The following is a 16,913-nucleotide window of genomic DNA, read 5'->3' as shown; positions in this document are numbered from 1 at the left end:
AGAACCTTCATCTAGAGAATCTACATTGTCCATTTTTATCTAGCTGATACAGTTGCTGGCTGATCATGTATCACGCACATGAACAACTGTGCATCAGCAATTGATACAAGGGTAGGTTGTTACTTGCAACTCAGTGCATGTTCTTAATCACAGAATATGACTACTAATAGTGTTTCAAAATGGTTATAATTACCTATTGTATTAAAGTTATAATTAAAACTAAGTGAAATTAAATCACGTGCATTTACATTTGCATAAAGTGAAAGCAGAACAGAGCTATGCCTTTCTGACATCATTACAGTCAGGCTGACAAATCTGTGGCACTGTAAAATCTTTTGTTTTCACTCTAATGACTTTCTCTCTGCGTCTTTTATTCTGAAGTTGGTTTGTTTATATGCTGTTTGCTGAGTGTTTGAGATTATAATTCTGGTCCTTCATGCAGTGCACTGTTGTAATGATTAACATTTTTATAAGGTCAAAAAATTAAGTAACAAAAAACAAACATAAAGTTACAAAATAACAAAGATTATTACCCTGACTAGTTTTGTCAAAACCACATATGTCAGTTTCAAGGATGTAGTGTGTGTGTGTGTGTGTGTGTGTGTGTGTATACAGAGATATCTTGTGTTGTATTATTTTCTTGGTCTGATTTCTTCATACATAACATACTGTTGCTAATGGGAAATCTGATTTCAGGTTATAGCTGAAAATAAGCCTTATAAAGCTATACTTTCATAGTATAGATCATTGATTCAACGAAGTTTTAAGTATTGTGTTTATTCTTGGGCTCTTTACTTAAGAACGGCTTGAATTTTTCAAAATAGTTCAGAGGATGGCTATGAAGATTAACTGGGATAGACTGGTTGTCACATGACAACATGTTAAGACCTCTCATAGTATTCTTTTCTTTAGAAACCATCAGAAAAAAATCAAATAGGAATGTTCAACATCAACAGTATCAAAGTATCGTATTTAACAGTGAGAATGGTAAGACTAGAGGACATAAATATACATTTTCAGAGGGAAGGAATCACCTCCAGCCTTCAAATGTAATGAAGTAGTAAATTTAACAGTTTAAAGGAAGGCAAGATAAATATTTGAATGGCAATGAGTAGACTCTCAGTTCTTTTTCAATTTAACGGATGGGGCAGCCTTTGTGGACCTGCTGGTCTCCTGTTGAACTTAGAGGTTACATCAAATATATTCTACAACTCTATTACACATAGCTTTATTATGAGCAATAGAGAACAGATTCAACTACCTCTGTTTTTTCTACAATCATGCTAATGAGTGTTTTATATAGCAATGCCCAATAACTAGGTTGTGAAGTACTATAATTTCTATCATCCAAACATGCATTGTGTTAATGGCAAGTATGACCATTGAAATCATGTTAGAACTGGTCTAAATACTACTACTACAATAAAAGTATAATGATAAAATGATGTATCTTTAATTGTTTATGTGTCAAGAGAGTAAATAGTTCTGCTGACATTAAATAAGTTTCTAATCAATGTCAAAGAATATGAAACATTACTACATTATGAAAGCCAACATACACCATAATCATGAAAACGTCAGCAAGAAGATGAAAAGTAAGTAAAAAAAAAGTGTTTACTTACTATAAGGTGATGTTATAGTTTTTTTGATTTTCCATCAGTTTGATATTCAACAGAGCATCTTCATCAAAAATGGGTTCAACTTTTATTTCTACTTCCTCCATTGTGGAATCAGTATCATCTCAGGCTCAAATGAAGCACACATTTAGCCTAGAAATAAAGAATTATGATTTTTTTTTCCTCCAAGTGCATGAACATTGAATAAAAATGTCAACATTTTTATTACTAATGATGTTCCACCATCAAATACTACAAAATAAATGTTTTCTGTTTTTTATATATCTTTAACCAAAAATTTTAACATACATGTTTTAATGATTTCTTTTTATAGCTTTGACTTCTTTCAGCATCTACATATCCTGGATTAGGTAAAACGGAGCCTGACTTCCAGTCATACCCCATAAATCATCGATGCAAAATGTCCAACCAGCTCTAATCGTTGAACCTCATATACATGAATGTTCTCCACCATGTGCACGTTATAGTGCCACCGCAAGCGAATATAGTAAAAAACCATCCGGCAACAAGGTAAGATTAAATGTAACTGGTAAATACAACCAACGTAAAGGAACCAACATAGGTGTGCAGTTAAGTAATGGACAACGAATTGTTACAAATACGCGCGCCACAAAGTGCAGAACAGCAACCGATTCCAGAAAAGCAAAATAGAAGGTCCTAATAGTTGATAGAGAGAATAAAAAAAAAAACACAACTAAAATTAAAAAATATAACATAATAATTATTAGTAATTTTGAATTCAGCGATAGGCAGTCTCCACACTATTTACTTGTAATGGTATTACTACGCATACACAAAATAGAGTTAAGAGAGATCTGATGTAAATTAGAAGATTATATTTACAGTTTTATACTATAACCTATAGTAACACCTAATATATATTTTTATAAAGTTCAACACAGGAAGGGTAAATAAGTTGTCACAAGTTATAACTAATAAAAAAAGATAACTTTCGATAACTGTTTTTATTTTGTTATCTGCAAGTTGTACCTTGGTGATAAGCCAAGTTTTGAAACTATCGAGAAAAGAGCAAATATAGATAGCGTGACTAGGCCTAAACTACGCTCAGACTTACGTTAAAAGTATCATTAAAATTTCTTCCTTTCAATCTTGAAGAAAATATTTTATCTATGCAGTCTCCCAATGGGACAGCAGTAAGTTTACGAACTTATAACGCTAAAATTGGAGTTCGATTCCCTGCTGTGGAGACAGTAAATAACCTATGTAGCTTCGGTCTGCTGTTATAAATTAACTGACTAGTTGTTATATATCCAGTTTAAAAATACGTTTTCATGTACACAAACTTAAATGTCTTTGTTAATACCTTCTTGGGTACAGACATTAATGTTAACGGAAAGAAACTACTGGTATCTTTCATTTTGCAATTTTAAATTTAAACCAAAGTTTCAGAAGTACAAAGTTAAGTTCCAAATCTATTACGCCTATGTTTGTGACATTCAGGCAACAAAGAATCCACAAACAAACAAATCAAAACAACATATCTTAAAAAAATTATTTTTCAGTTTATTGTAAATCGACAAAATTTATAAATGCCACAAATATTAATAATGCACAAGTTTTCACAAAGAAATAATAATAATAAACAAACAAACGGGCTTCAATTTAATCTTTACAATGCTGTCATGTCCACTTGTTTCTCTCTCTGTCTGACGACCGCGCATCCTGATAAAACTCATATAGTGTAGTTTTATTGCAAAATACTCCATCCTAAAGCTGTTATGTACACTAAACCATTCATTCCTATAAGAATTTCCATAACACATTGAGTTTACAAGTATGACGGTGTCCCATTTGATATTTCAACGCTTTGATCACACATAAATCTCTATATGCTGAACATTATTTTTATTCTCCAACTTTATGAAGTATATAATGGTTAAAAGTTAAGTATGGAGAAACCTTTATCTTGGTGAATCCATATGTTGTTGCTCTTGTTTCTAGTTGAAGATCTTTCTTGATTATGTTACGTACTTTGTCCGGGACACATGGTCAGCTTTTGATATTGATCTTTGTAATTATAGCTTCTCACACTACAATATATATGTTGCACTTTTCTATTATGGTATTAATTACCATAACACTGTATTGTTATGGTGTGACGGAGTCACACATCATAAGTTGTATGGTGTGATACAACATCACATAAAACCTGATTCTTTTATATATATATATATATATATACACACACATATGTTTGTTAATATGCCTATTATACAAAATAAACCATATTATCCTGGCCATGTTAACAATGAAGACGAAGTCCGTTTTACATACAGTTCAATCAGTTTCTACTGTCCAAATACCAGCCAGCCTGCTGGCCTACTACTGGCGACATGATGCCTAGGTACGTGTTCAATTAACCTTCTCTATTCCATTCAAGTATAGAGCATGTGTCTTCTGTAGACTTTCATTCAAAATTAAAATAAACCTAATTTGAGAACATTGAATAAGGTGAAACAAAGAAATGTAATCCTATGCTTCTCTCATAACTCTTATAATAACATAAAACTTAACCTGGAAAAGTATCACATTTAGGTTATAATATAATGATTTGTCATAGTATCGTATTTTAATATCGATCAAGAAACAAGCAACTACGACGAATTGATTACTTCATTTGAAGTTTGATTGTTTGTTTGTTTGTTTTGGAATTTTCGCACAAAGCTACTGAGGGCTATCTGTGCTAGCCGTCCCTAATTTAGCAGTGTAAGACTAGATGGAAGGCAGCTAGTCATCACCACCCACCGCCAACTCTTGGGCTACTCTTTTACCACGGCTGAGGGCGAGCATGTTTAACGCGACGAGGGCGAGAACCCGCGACCCTCGGATTACGAGTCGCACGCCCTTACGCGCTTGGCCATGCCAGGCCTTGTCCATGGAAATTGCATGGCTGTATATTTGATTTTGTGTAGTTGTTAACAATGGGTGTGGCTGAAATAGCTGAATCCACTGATTAGAAGGGATGTCCACAAACCTTGGCCATGTAGTGTATGTGTACAAATGCGCACTTCTCTGTGTAGTGCACGGCCTGTGTACAACACTAATTCAACTATGGAAATATTCTCACAACGTTAATGAGGTATGGTCATCTTCAAATGATATTCTCTGATTTTTCCTGTCCTAAGTTCATTATTACCTAACCATTTAAGTTACTGTTGTAACATATCATTGAACTATAGCCTATAATAACAGGTAAAACTACCAAACATTATCCGTGTCCTGTTTAATAAAAATAAGACAGGCTGTACGTTCAACACAGTTTACTCAGACGTCATCTCGAAAGGTTTAAGTATGATCAGTCATGTGATTCTTAAATTATTGATACATTATCAGAACACACAAAACAAAAACAGTTTATTCATTTGTTTATGATAGTGCATACCAATCACAATAACTGTTAATTTAAATCAAAAAATTGTGTATTACATTATCTTCAAAGCCAAGGTCCTGGCAGAACAATAGACTAAAGACCCATAGTCCAGTTTTGATCAAATGAGGGCACAATAGATTTTTAGCATAGAACATTAATTAACTCCTGAAGAGGTGGAAAAGAGGACACAGATGATATCTAGTGCCCTTCTACACTTGGCACATAGCTCCTTGATGTGTGGAATAAAGATCAGCTTACAGTCAAAGATAAGTCCCAAGAACTTTGCCTCAGGTACCACAGGAAGCACAACTTCTCCAACATGGAGCTCGGGACTGGTGTGTACACACCATTCACGGCAGAAGTGCATGCAAACAGTTTTAGAGCAAAAGAGATAAAAGCCATTTTTATGGACCACTTCAGTAAACGACTGAGGGCAGCCTGTAGCTGCTGTTCATAAACGATACAATGACTCGACGACTGATACAACTGTAGGAAGAACTGTCCTCTGATGGCATTAATCTTTATAATGAAAAGTGTGATGCTCAAGACACAGCCCTGAGGGACTCCAAGTTCTATGGGAAAGAACGGAAAGTGGCAAACCCACAAGGACTTGGAATAGCCAGTTCATCAAAAAATGTATAATAAAATTTGCAAATTATCAAGTAATCCATACGAGTGGTCTCTGCAGGATGCCATACCTCCAGGTAGTATCATAAGCTTTGTCAAGGTCAAAATACAGAAACAAAATGTTGTTACTTGAGAAAGGCTTTCCTGATTGATGTGTCAAGACAAATCAAGTAGTACACGGGGAGCGTTGTCGTCAGAACCCACACTGGGGGGAAGGAGGTTGTTTGATTCGAGGAACCAAATGAAACGAGCATTAACCATCCTTTCTACGATGTTATTGAGACAGCTAGTTAAAGCAATTGGACGGTAGTTTGAATGAATCTTGGGATCCTTCCCAGGCTTAGAAAAATGGAGGACAATATCATGGCACCAAGCATGAGGAAAAAATTCTCCTGCCAGATCCAATTAAAAATAACCAGAAGAATAGCAGAGAGGCAGGAGAAAGATGGCGCAGCATTTCGCAGTGAATATCGTCAAGCCCAACTAATGTCCTGGCAAACCGATGAAAGGTCATCTTGAGTTACACCATCGTAAAGAGGCGATTATAGTCATAGAGACAATCAGCCCGAAAGAACAGAAGCGATTGCTCTGCCCGTGTCTTGAAGGCGCTGGGAAGGTGCTATATGAAGCAGAAGTGTCAGATGGATAAGAAAAGCTTTCACCGAAAGTATCAACAATATTCTGAGCATCAGCAACTTCCTGGCCATTAGAGAGCAAGAGTGAAAGGGGGCAGAAGTGTACTGTTCACTAATCTTTCGAATCTTGATCCATATGACTTTGGAACTGGTGATAGAAGAGATCCTATATTCCAGGTAGCATAACATTGGAAAAGGACTATGATGGGTCGTTATGCTTAAGTATTTAGGCATTCTAGGATGATACCTTGGTTGCGTAGATTGACTGGCTGCTTCAGAGGGAGAGCGTGGAAAAGTTGGCATAATTCCTCAAAATGGCACCAGAAGGCATAGCTACTTAGAGTTGTAGTTCATCAAAGTGGTAGAAGAGGATGCATTGGTATGATAAACATGCAGATATTTTGTGTACAAATTTCAACTTATTTCATCTTATGTTTACAGTTTTCATTAAATAGATTTAGCGCGTTTCTATAGACATATATTATTACTAATACATTTAACATCCTACTAAAAAGTTTTATCAATTGAATATGTTGTTTTATAAATACTGAATGAAACAGTTAGCGTAATCATTTGTTTTTATGATTTAGTACACACTTAATATATTGTAGTACAGCTGTTTTTTTCTGTATTTAGTTTGCATAACATTCTTTTAACAGTTATTGTCCTGAAAAGAATGTTTATTTAAATATCGTGTTTTACTATTACTATTCTTGCCTTTCTGTAGATGTTTTACTAATCTTTGTTCAGAGCTTGTTTCCTGTTGGTTTGGAACTTTATCCATAAAGTTTGTGGTTTTAGAGTACAACTCATAAACGAAGCCTTTATGTAAATCCAAATGCCTGCAATTATGGCCTGGCATGGCGAGCGCGTAAGGCGTGCGACTCGTAATCGAGGGTCGCGGTTCGCGCCCGCGTTGCGCTAAACATGCTCGCCCTCCCAGCCGTGGGGTGTATAATGTGACGGTCAATCCCACGTTGGTAAAAGAGTACCCCAGTTGGCGGTGGGTGGTGATGACTAGGTGCCTTCCATCTAGTCTTACACTGCTAAATTAGGGACGGCTAGCACAGATAGCCCTCGAGTAGCTTTGTGCGAAATTCCAAGAAAAACAAAAAAGCCTGCAATTATTATCTTGCACAATATCATTTCTAACGTAAGGATCCCAAGAATGAACACAATATTTAATATGTGGCCTGACCAGTAACGTATACAATGAAATTATATCTTCTTTAAAATTGTAATCAATATTTGTGTAGATACAACCTAAAACTCTATTTCACCAAGCACAAGCAACAGCTCACTGCTTGAATAAATTAAGAAACTGATCAACCATTACGTCAAAATTCCATTCTTTCATAACACTGTTAAGGTTATTCTCATACAAATTATACTTATAATTTAAATTATGATACCTTACACGCATTACCTCGCATCTATTATAATTAAATCCAATCTGCAATTTATTTCCCCATCTCACTGAATTATCTAAATCCTTTTGTAAAGCAGCAGCATCCTCTTCACAGCTAACTTCCAAGACTTTTAATATCATATGCAAATTTAAATAATTTATTTACCATTCCTTCATCTATGTCATTGATGTAATAAAGAACAAAGGCAGTAATATTGGATCTTGAGGTACCCCACTTGTGACATTAATCCACTTTGTTTGTTTTGTTGTTTTATTTCGCACAAAGCTACTCGGGGCTATCTGTGCTAGCCGTCCCTAATTTAGCAGTGTAAGACTAGAAGGAAGGCAGCTAGTCATCACCAACCACCGTCAACTCTTAGGCTGCTCTTTATTAACGAATAGTGGGATTGACCGAACATTATAACGCCACCACGGCTGAAAGGGCGAGCATGTTTGGCGCGACAGGATTCGAGCTCGCATTCTGATATGGAACACGCTGGCCGCCGGCAATACATACTGTTTTAAGAAGGTCTATTTTTCGTGGTTGGAGCAGATATCGGTTTGAAAATTTCTCTACCTTCTATTCTGTGGATCAGGAGGTGACAATTATATTTATTTTTAAACTTGATAAAGGATATTTTGTGTTATGTGAGAATGTGAACTTTGCTTCTGTATTTTTTTGTTATAGACAGAAATTAAAATGACTTTATCTAATGATAATATTCCATCAGTTAATCTTTGTGTTAGTATTGTCTTCTCTATAGCTTTTCTCGCTTAATCACTTTAAGGAAAAGAAATGAAAGAAAACAAACACCAATCCAGGTAAGAAACCCCCAAGCTAATTAATGCATTTTTGCAAATTCACTTCGAAGAGTGCAATAAGCGTCGAGACCCGCAAAGCTAAGTGTAAACATTTTAAGCTCCGAATTATATATAGCCTCATTCAGAAATGAGCAAGCAGCAGAAATTTGTGGGTTAACTTATTAGCAAAAAGTTAAGTAGTTTAGGAATTAAATTATGTTTTAAAGTTAGTGCATGTTATTTTACACAAAAGAAAATTCTTGCTGAACAATTCTACTTGCACGTAACTTTTGTTCAATCTAAAGGATTAACGTAAGTTTAAATCTTTCAAATCTTGCTTACAAAGACGCCCACCAACCAGTGGCAGCGCCAGGATATTTTCTTTCGTTGGGGGGGTAAACTGTGGAGAGGCTTCCCAAAATGCCATCAATATGAAGTATAGATGGTATATTATAAAAATGTAAATACCAAGGTACATTTCAGAAAGGTGTGCCATTTTGAACTGCGTTTTCAATGCAGTTTTTATTGGATTAATAATTCATTATTATAAATTAGAAATAATCTGTTTATAAAAATATGCGTATATGTAAAAGAGGAAGCTCACCTAAATTCCACCCAGTTGACCTTCACAGAAAGGCTGGTTTCTTCATAAGTTTACATTATTCATACAGGCCAAACTGTGATTGTGATATTGTTCTTATTATCATAAGTGTGACAAGCACCTGTAACAATAATGTAACTACTACATTACATTAAATTTGGCAATTCTAAATAGCCCAATGACAATTTCAAAATTCATTCTGGAATTGTTTACAAATATTATTTAGTCAGTTAACATGTGAGGTTATTATCTAATCATAAATATAACATTAATTGGATTGTAATTCACAATTTTAAGTGTATGCCACAATCATCAGTACAATTTTGGATGGCTGATACACAATGCAAAATGATCTCACAGAGGACACAACACTGGCTAAATGCTTCATAGTTTTGACCTATACACAATACACTTATACATGCATGCTATATTTTACTTTTCAATAAAAGATAAATGAAATGAATGGGTAAATACCAGTGAAACCTTTGGTTTATTAAGTAAAATCCCTGATGATCTGTTGTAACTTGAAATCAACGTGGTTGTCTAATCTTCGTCAAAGCTCAAGATAGAATGGCATTACACAGGAGCGGCAATACAGCGCATGAGTTTCAGTGCATTCAGTACGTTGCAATGGGACGCATGACACATACTTCTGTCTTAATGAAGACGTTGAGTTCTACAGATCTTTGTCTCTTTGATGTTAATTGTTAAGCAACAACGACGATTGTGTTTTCCATATTTTATGAATATATGTAGGTAACAATATTGGCGCCGCCACTGCCACTAACTATATAATCTAAACAAACTTTAGGTAAATTACCAGAATGTTTCCAAATAAAAATACACTCTTCCTAGTTAGGGAAGGGTAAAATATAATAGTTATTTCAACTACGATGACATTAAAGTGGTTTTGCTTTACTAGTCTGCAAAATAATGTTGTTGTTTGATTATTTTGGCTTCCACTTTGAGAAAAGTTTATGTATGAGGCAGTTGATTTGTCTACGTAACTAATATCTAGCACTTTAACAATTTAGCAGAAACTATTAAAATTTTATGGAATTTAAGACTAATAATGTTATTCAGCATTTAGCCCGATGTGGCTTTACTGTAAGAAAACGCACACTAATAATGTGTTAAAGATTTAAAAGAAGTTATGGTATATTTTTAGGAATAATTTTTAGTTTAACATTTGTCCTTGTTGATGACAAGAAACCCACTTGAAATAAAAATGTATCTCAGAACGGCTGTAATGGGTATTAACACTTTTATTGATAAGGAGAGAACAATGTTTCAACCTTCCAAGGTCATTTGAGATACACTTTAACCTTTGTGTTATTTACCTATATGGCAACTGATATAACAAATTTAAGAAATGCTTTAGTGTATATGGCCTTAGCCCGTATATGGCGTGCGCTTCGTAATCTGAGGGTCGCGGGTTCGCGCCCGAGTCGCGTTAAACATGCTCGCCCTCCCAGCCGTGGGGGCGTTATAATGTGACGGTCAATCCCACTTTCGTTGGTAAAAAGAGTAGCCCAAGAGTTGGCGGTGGGTGGTGATGACTAACTGCCTTCCCTCTAGTCTTACACTGCTAATTAGGGACGGCTAGCACAGATAGCCCTCGAGTAGCTTTTGTGCGAAATTCAAAACAAACAAAACAAACAAAAAAAAAAGCTTTATGGGTGTGTTTTTCTAACAGCAAAGCCACATCGGGCTATCTGCTGTGTCCACCGAAAAGAATCGAATCTTTGATTTTAGTGTTGTAAATGTGAAGACGTAGCGCTGTCTCAGCTGGGGACTGTTTTCAGTGAAATACTTCAGTTTGACCAATGTTCTTTATTTGATCACGAAAAACACACCATTGGTAACTGGGTGAATTCACCGGAAGTTAATAGTGCCAATAAAGTATATACTAAATAGAATTTTCGCAGTTTTTCTAGTGCAAGTGTACAGTATTAAAAAAAAATCCAAAAAATAAGTACCAATATTTTATCTTCTGAACCAAACAGCATCGATATTTAATTTATTTCGGAAAAATTGCAAGGAAGGGCAGATATGTATCTACCACTTTCTAGAACTTTAATGATTAAGAAAAGGATGATTGGTGATACGTTCAAATATTTTGGATAGGCGTAGAGATAAAAACTTCCTTCCAGAAACTATATTATCATAATTCGAAGGGGCGTTTCAGTATTTTAGTCTCACACGTGGTTCGTTTGGTAACTCGTATCGAAAATAATACGGTTAGCATTTAATCGTATGGATATCAAAGTGTTTTTTTTCACGTCGTTAGTATTTGCGACAGTTTAGTAAAAGATATTGCCTTGTTATTTGTGTTATTGTAGTAAGTTTTAAATTTGATACACATAGAAAGTTTTGAAATATGTAAGTAAATGATGAAGGGTAGAGATGCAGATTTCTTGGGTTAGGTTTCAGTTTTGTAACTTGAGCCTTGTTATTGTGACTAACAGTTATGTATGTAAAAAAAAAACCGTGTTTTATGAACTGATGGCAATGTATCCAACAGAAACAGTTTACACAGAGAATAAGTTGGTCTATCATATTTTAGTTAAGTATTGGTTCTGATGTTTCAGACTTTGTGTATTATTGTTACTAATATTAGATAATTAAGAGTAAAGCAGTATTAGTCAATCAAAACTACTTGTTGACCTGATGTGGTAAGATTATCATACAAGGTCAGGTTTTTATCTCTGAGATTATTTTCTCTTCACAAACTAAGAGTTGGGAAGTATTTAAGGTTCTTAGTTAAGGTAATAAATAGTGTTGGTGAGAATGGTAGGACTATGTGGATACACAAATATATATTTTGATAGAGTAGGGGTCATCTTTAGCTAGGACAGTTTTATTTTTCTAACAGGGTAGTTGACCTGTGGGATAAGCTGCCTTAATATGAGATTGGAGGAGTAAGTTTAAAGGAAAGCTTGAAAAATATGTGAATTATCAGAGGTGTTTTTTTCATTTTGGTAATTTAATAGATGGGACAGGCATGATTGACCAGAGGGCTCCTTGTAGTCCTGAAATCTTGTAGTTTTAGTTTCAGATACTTAGGAAAATAAAATTGGTATAGGATGAGTAAAACCTCTGTAACTTGTTCTGCATGATGTAACATAATATTTAGGGACAACAAAAGACCTACTGATCCATCTCAAACTAAAACTATAAAGAAAAAAGTCAACTCTTATCATTCACATAGCTGTTAAGCTTTATTTCAAACTTGCTCAAATGACAAGTGGCCATTGCAGAAATTTTTTACTCCTGATTATATTATTTTTATAATATGAAATCACTTGTTTTATCTCTATTGCATACTTGTATTTTTAAAAATTTAGTTTGTAGTGTCTGTGATAAGTTTCCAAGTAATCAGTAAAACAAAAGATTGCAAGACTTAAGTATTGTGAGATAGTCTTCTTTCTAGAGTAAATCTCTAATTATTGTAGAATACATATTAAAAGTTGTTAGAGAATGAATTTTTTTTAGAAACCTTTGCTTATTGGGGACATAAAACATTTAAAGTAGCAAATATTTCTGTTTAAAAAATGATTTATTATCCTTGAGTTCATTGACATTAATAGATTTGAAATGACAAGAGAACTTAATGAAGAGTAACAGGATTTCTAAAGTAACTTAGTTTCAATGTATATAAACCTATATATAGTTTGAATTGTCGAAACTATTTTTAGTCTAATACTTAAAATGAGATCTTAAACAGAAATTTATCTATCTCTAGGCTTACTTATCCCAGAAAATTCATCCTAGGATGGTTTGTTGATACTGTGAGAATGTTTTACATTGATACATCTGTAGTATTATTTGTAACCAGCAGGAAATAACCTTTGAAATTGATCAACCAACTTAAAGAAATTGTGTTTCGTGAGTGTGAATATTTTATCAGTTGTTACATGACAGTAAGAAAATTTTCCATGTGTAATTTAAAGTTAGTTTTACTGAAGCAATGATATATATATATATTACATAATAAAAGGAGAACAGTGTATTAAAAAGGTAGTTTTTTTCCAGTAAGTAGTAGCCAGAAATAAATATATAATATGGAAGTTGTTTCACCTGTAATGGAAGTAATGTATTAAACATTTATAGAAATGAAATTATTTGTTCCCATATTCTTTTTTGTATATAAATCCTACATAGGTTTCCATAATGCCTTTTTTGTTCAGTTTATGATTATTTATTGAACCTTGCTTCTGCATTTTAGTGTGAAAACCATTTTTTAATTACTTAAGTCTTAAATATGCTGAATATCATTTTGTGATAAATAGTAAAAGAAAATGTATTGCACAAGTCATAACCATATTAACTGAACATCAAGGTGCAATCATACTAAATGTATTATTTTACAGAAAAATAAAGTATTCACTTGATGTTTAACTGTTGTATATCATGAAATAAACCTAAAGATTTATATATGTACGTGCTATAACAAAACATTAATAAAAGTTTTCTCTTGTTCATTTTCTGGTTTTTCAACATTTGTAAGATAAGTTTAACACTGTATATGTAAACAAAGAAATCTGTGTGGAGAAGAAGGTTTCCTTCTTTTAGATTCATATCCTTTACATGTCAAACTACATAGTCTTACATGTAAAGTAATAAGTTGTTTAGATGAAGGATTAGAATGTTCTGTAATTGTTGCTAAAACCTTTGTTAAATCTTAAACTATTACGTCAAAGTATCAGTTGAAGTTTGCTTACTTCAAAATAATCACTCAGAAATGCAAGTTGAACTGGATAAAGAAAAAAATCAATACTGATCTTTATGTACTTAAGATACTTTAAGATCAGTACAGATTATGTGTATAGCCCTTAAAGATGTAAGATACCATTTAGTAGTAATATATATGCATGAGGAACTTGAAGCTAAATCTATGAAAATGTGTATATTAAGCATTTTAGTTCAAAGACTTAACATTAATACTATATGAGAAAAATAAGTTACAATTATTTACAGTCTAAATGTAGGTTTCAGTCAAGCACCAAGAGTTACTTATACAACAATGGAGGTTTTAGAAATAAAAGTTGAACCTGTTTATGATGAAGAACTGAATGTTCCATTGGATACTGAACTACTAGAAAATCAAGCAACTGTAACATCACATAGAGGTAGGTAAAATAATGTTTTAAATTAAATCTCTTGTGCTCTTGCTGACTATTTTTTACTATTACAGTGTTTGTGTTTACAGATTTCTAATGCAACATTACTTTTCATTCTTTTCCATTGATTAGAAATTTATTTAATGTACAGGATAGCCCGTAAGCCCCTACCCATCCATATGTTATTATGTTATATTCAATTACGCATGTATTATAAATTTTTCTTTTTTTCCAGAGAAATATGGTCAATGTAAGCCCATTTACACTTGAAAATGTCTCACAGAACATGGCGTTGCATAATATTATGCAGTGAGAATGAGGGACACCACACAGATACACTGGATACATAAGATATATGGATGGGTATGGACTTACGGGCCACCCTGTAGAATAAAAACATTTAGTCTTCAGACACATAGCTGTTTAACTTTAGTATCATCATTGTATTAATTCTTGGTCAAAAAAGGTCTTAACCATCTGGCTACTTTGTCTTAATTGGTAAAGGGGAAATAATTAAATTTGGCCTTCTATGTTACCATTGTTACTCTACTCACCAATTTAGCAAGTGTCTGATGCTAACAGAGCATCTTGTTAGATGTTTTATCAAACAATACAGCAAAGGAGTACTCACTGTCATATCTTTTACACACTCAGCACTATAAAAAAAATTGTATTTATAGGCATACTGAGTACGAGCCAAAGGAGGTAATTATAAAAATTGTTAATTAGGCCTCAGATGTTATTACAATACTGTTTACAGTTTTGGTCTACATATTTAAGAAAATATTCTGACATTGTAAAAGGTTCAGATGCCTTTAGGAATAAAAGAATTATTATTTTTAGGCTGTTAAAGATATTCTTTATTGAGAAAAAAAAGTAATAGATCTTGTAGTTTACAAGATTGTCTAGAAGATTGACAGGATAAAGGCCTTATCTCCGATTTCATTATGTTGACTTCTGAAGACCGTAAGATTAGATTGCATAAGTCTAAGATTTGGCAAAAATAGGTGAGGCTCTATTTAATTTATTTTTTTATTAGTACTGTTCTCTATCAGTTCAAATTTTCAACACTCACCACTTGTCTTCGTCTTCCACCTCCTACTTCTAAATATCCACATGCAAATAACCATGGAACAGCCTTCCACTAACAGGAGCATTACACCTTCTATTGTAAACAGCACCCTCTTCATATTTGCACTTGTTAATCACTTCTCAGTTGGCAGTAGTACAGACATGCTGGTTTTTGCTTGCAGGTTTATAGACCTTTATCTTAATGCTACATGCTTAATTTTTCTTTACTATTGATTTACATTTCTGCATTTTAAAATTATTGAATGCCCCCCACCCACTTCTTGTTTATGAAGGGGCCTTTTTGGCTAATGTATTGTAGATCCCTCTCTGTGGCCAGTGGTGTTTTCTTGTGTGTTTTAAATCCACTGTGTATGTCATGTGCTTAAGCTCAATGTCAATTAAGTTGTAGCTCTTCCTACCTCTCAGTGCTGTCATGCATTCTCTCCAGTGGATATTGTGTGATCAAAAGACCTTCACTTGGATCATCTTGTTGTCTTTCTTTCTTCCATTTGGACTGACCTAGCTTAGTGGTTGGACAGAGACAATACTACAACTGATTTTTCTCTCTCACCTCCTTGTCCAGACCTGTCGTCTTTCTACCAATGTTTCCTTTTTTTTTGGTTGGAGTGCCTATCTTGTTCACATTTAGATTCCTGGGAGTTATTCATTGTCTGAACTTGGGCTTCATGTCTATGTTTTGGGGCTCTTAGCTGTTTGTCAAAATATGTCTCATTTCCTTTGTCTTCTTATGGGGACAGAAGTTATGGTGTATTCCAACAACTCCATAGTGATCTTGTACATCACTGAGCAAGGAGGTACCAAATCCTGTTCCCTTAGTTTTTTGACTCTAGAGCTCCCATTCTGGGTCCATGTGCACTGGATACAGCTCCTGGTTTCCTATAATCCTGGTGCTTTAGATTTTGTTGCAGATTTGTTGTTGACTCAGCATGTGCTCATTTCCTTAGATTCTGAACTTTTCTGGTGGTTCTGTTCTTGTCTTGGTTTCCTGTTCATAGTTGCATTTGTCACTCATCTCAACAATAAACTGCTTTTGTTCTGGTCTCTGTTTTTTTTTATTCACAGACTTTAGAGTCAAGTGTCTTCAGTCAGGATTGACGTGGTCTTCCTCTTTATGCCCTTTTAGCCGTGGGGGCATTATAATGTTACGGTAAATCCCACTATTCGTTGGTAAAAGAGTAGCCCAAGAGTTGGTGGTGGGTGGTGATGACTAGCTGCCTTCCCTCTAGTCTTACACTGCTAAATTAGAGATGGCTAGCACAGATAGCCCTCGAGTAGCTTTGTGTGAAATTCCAAAAAACAAACAAACAGACAAACTCAGTCCTCGAACAATTTATGCATGTATTAATATGTACCATACTAGTCTATGGTGTAATAATTATGAAATTATTGCCTTTTGCCAGTAATCTTCATGAAAATAAAGGTTTTTTTCTGTAGTACAGAAATTATGTTTAAAGAATTGCAGAGGGCATACTAACTAACTACCTGAGAAGACTAGTGTTTTTGGTCACATCAGTAACAGTTCTCTGTCTGTAAGTTTGTTATTGAATCATTAAATATGTTTTTAGTATTTCAGAACACTTTGTTTGTAGAGAAAATGG

At 34.1% G+C, this 16,913-nt stretch overlaps 1 long non-coding RNA gene across 1 annotated transcript; it reads left to right on the top strand.

The window, feature by feature from the left end:
* Nucleotides 1–11,274: 11,274 nt before the first annotated feature.
* LOC143243723 (uncharacterized) lies at nt 11,275–14,229 on the top strand. Its single transcript, XR_013024742.1, has 3 exons — nt 11,275–11,482; nt 12,846–12,988; nt 14,081–14,229. It is a non-coding gene; the product is annotated as an uncharacterized LOC143243723 (long non-coding RNA).
* Nucleotides 14,230–16,913: the final 2,684 nt, after the last annotated feature.

Source organism: Tachypleus tridentatus, unplaced genomic scaffold, assembly GCF_004210375.1.
Source record: "Tachypleus tridentatus isolate NWPU-2018 unplaced genomic scaffold, ASM421037v1 tig00037171_pilon, whole genome shotgun sequence".
Classification (NCBI taxonomy): domain Eukaryota; kingdom Metazoa; phylum Arthropoda; class Merostomata; order Xiphosura; family Limulidae; genus Tachypleus; species Tachypleus tridentatus.
This window is presented reverse-complemented; position numbering and strand designations above follow the sequence as displayed.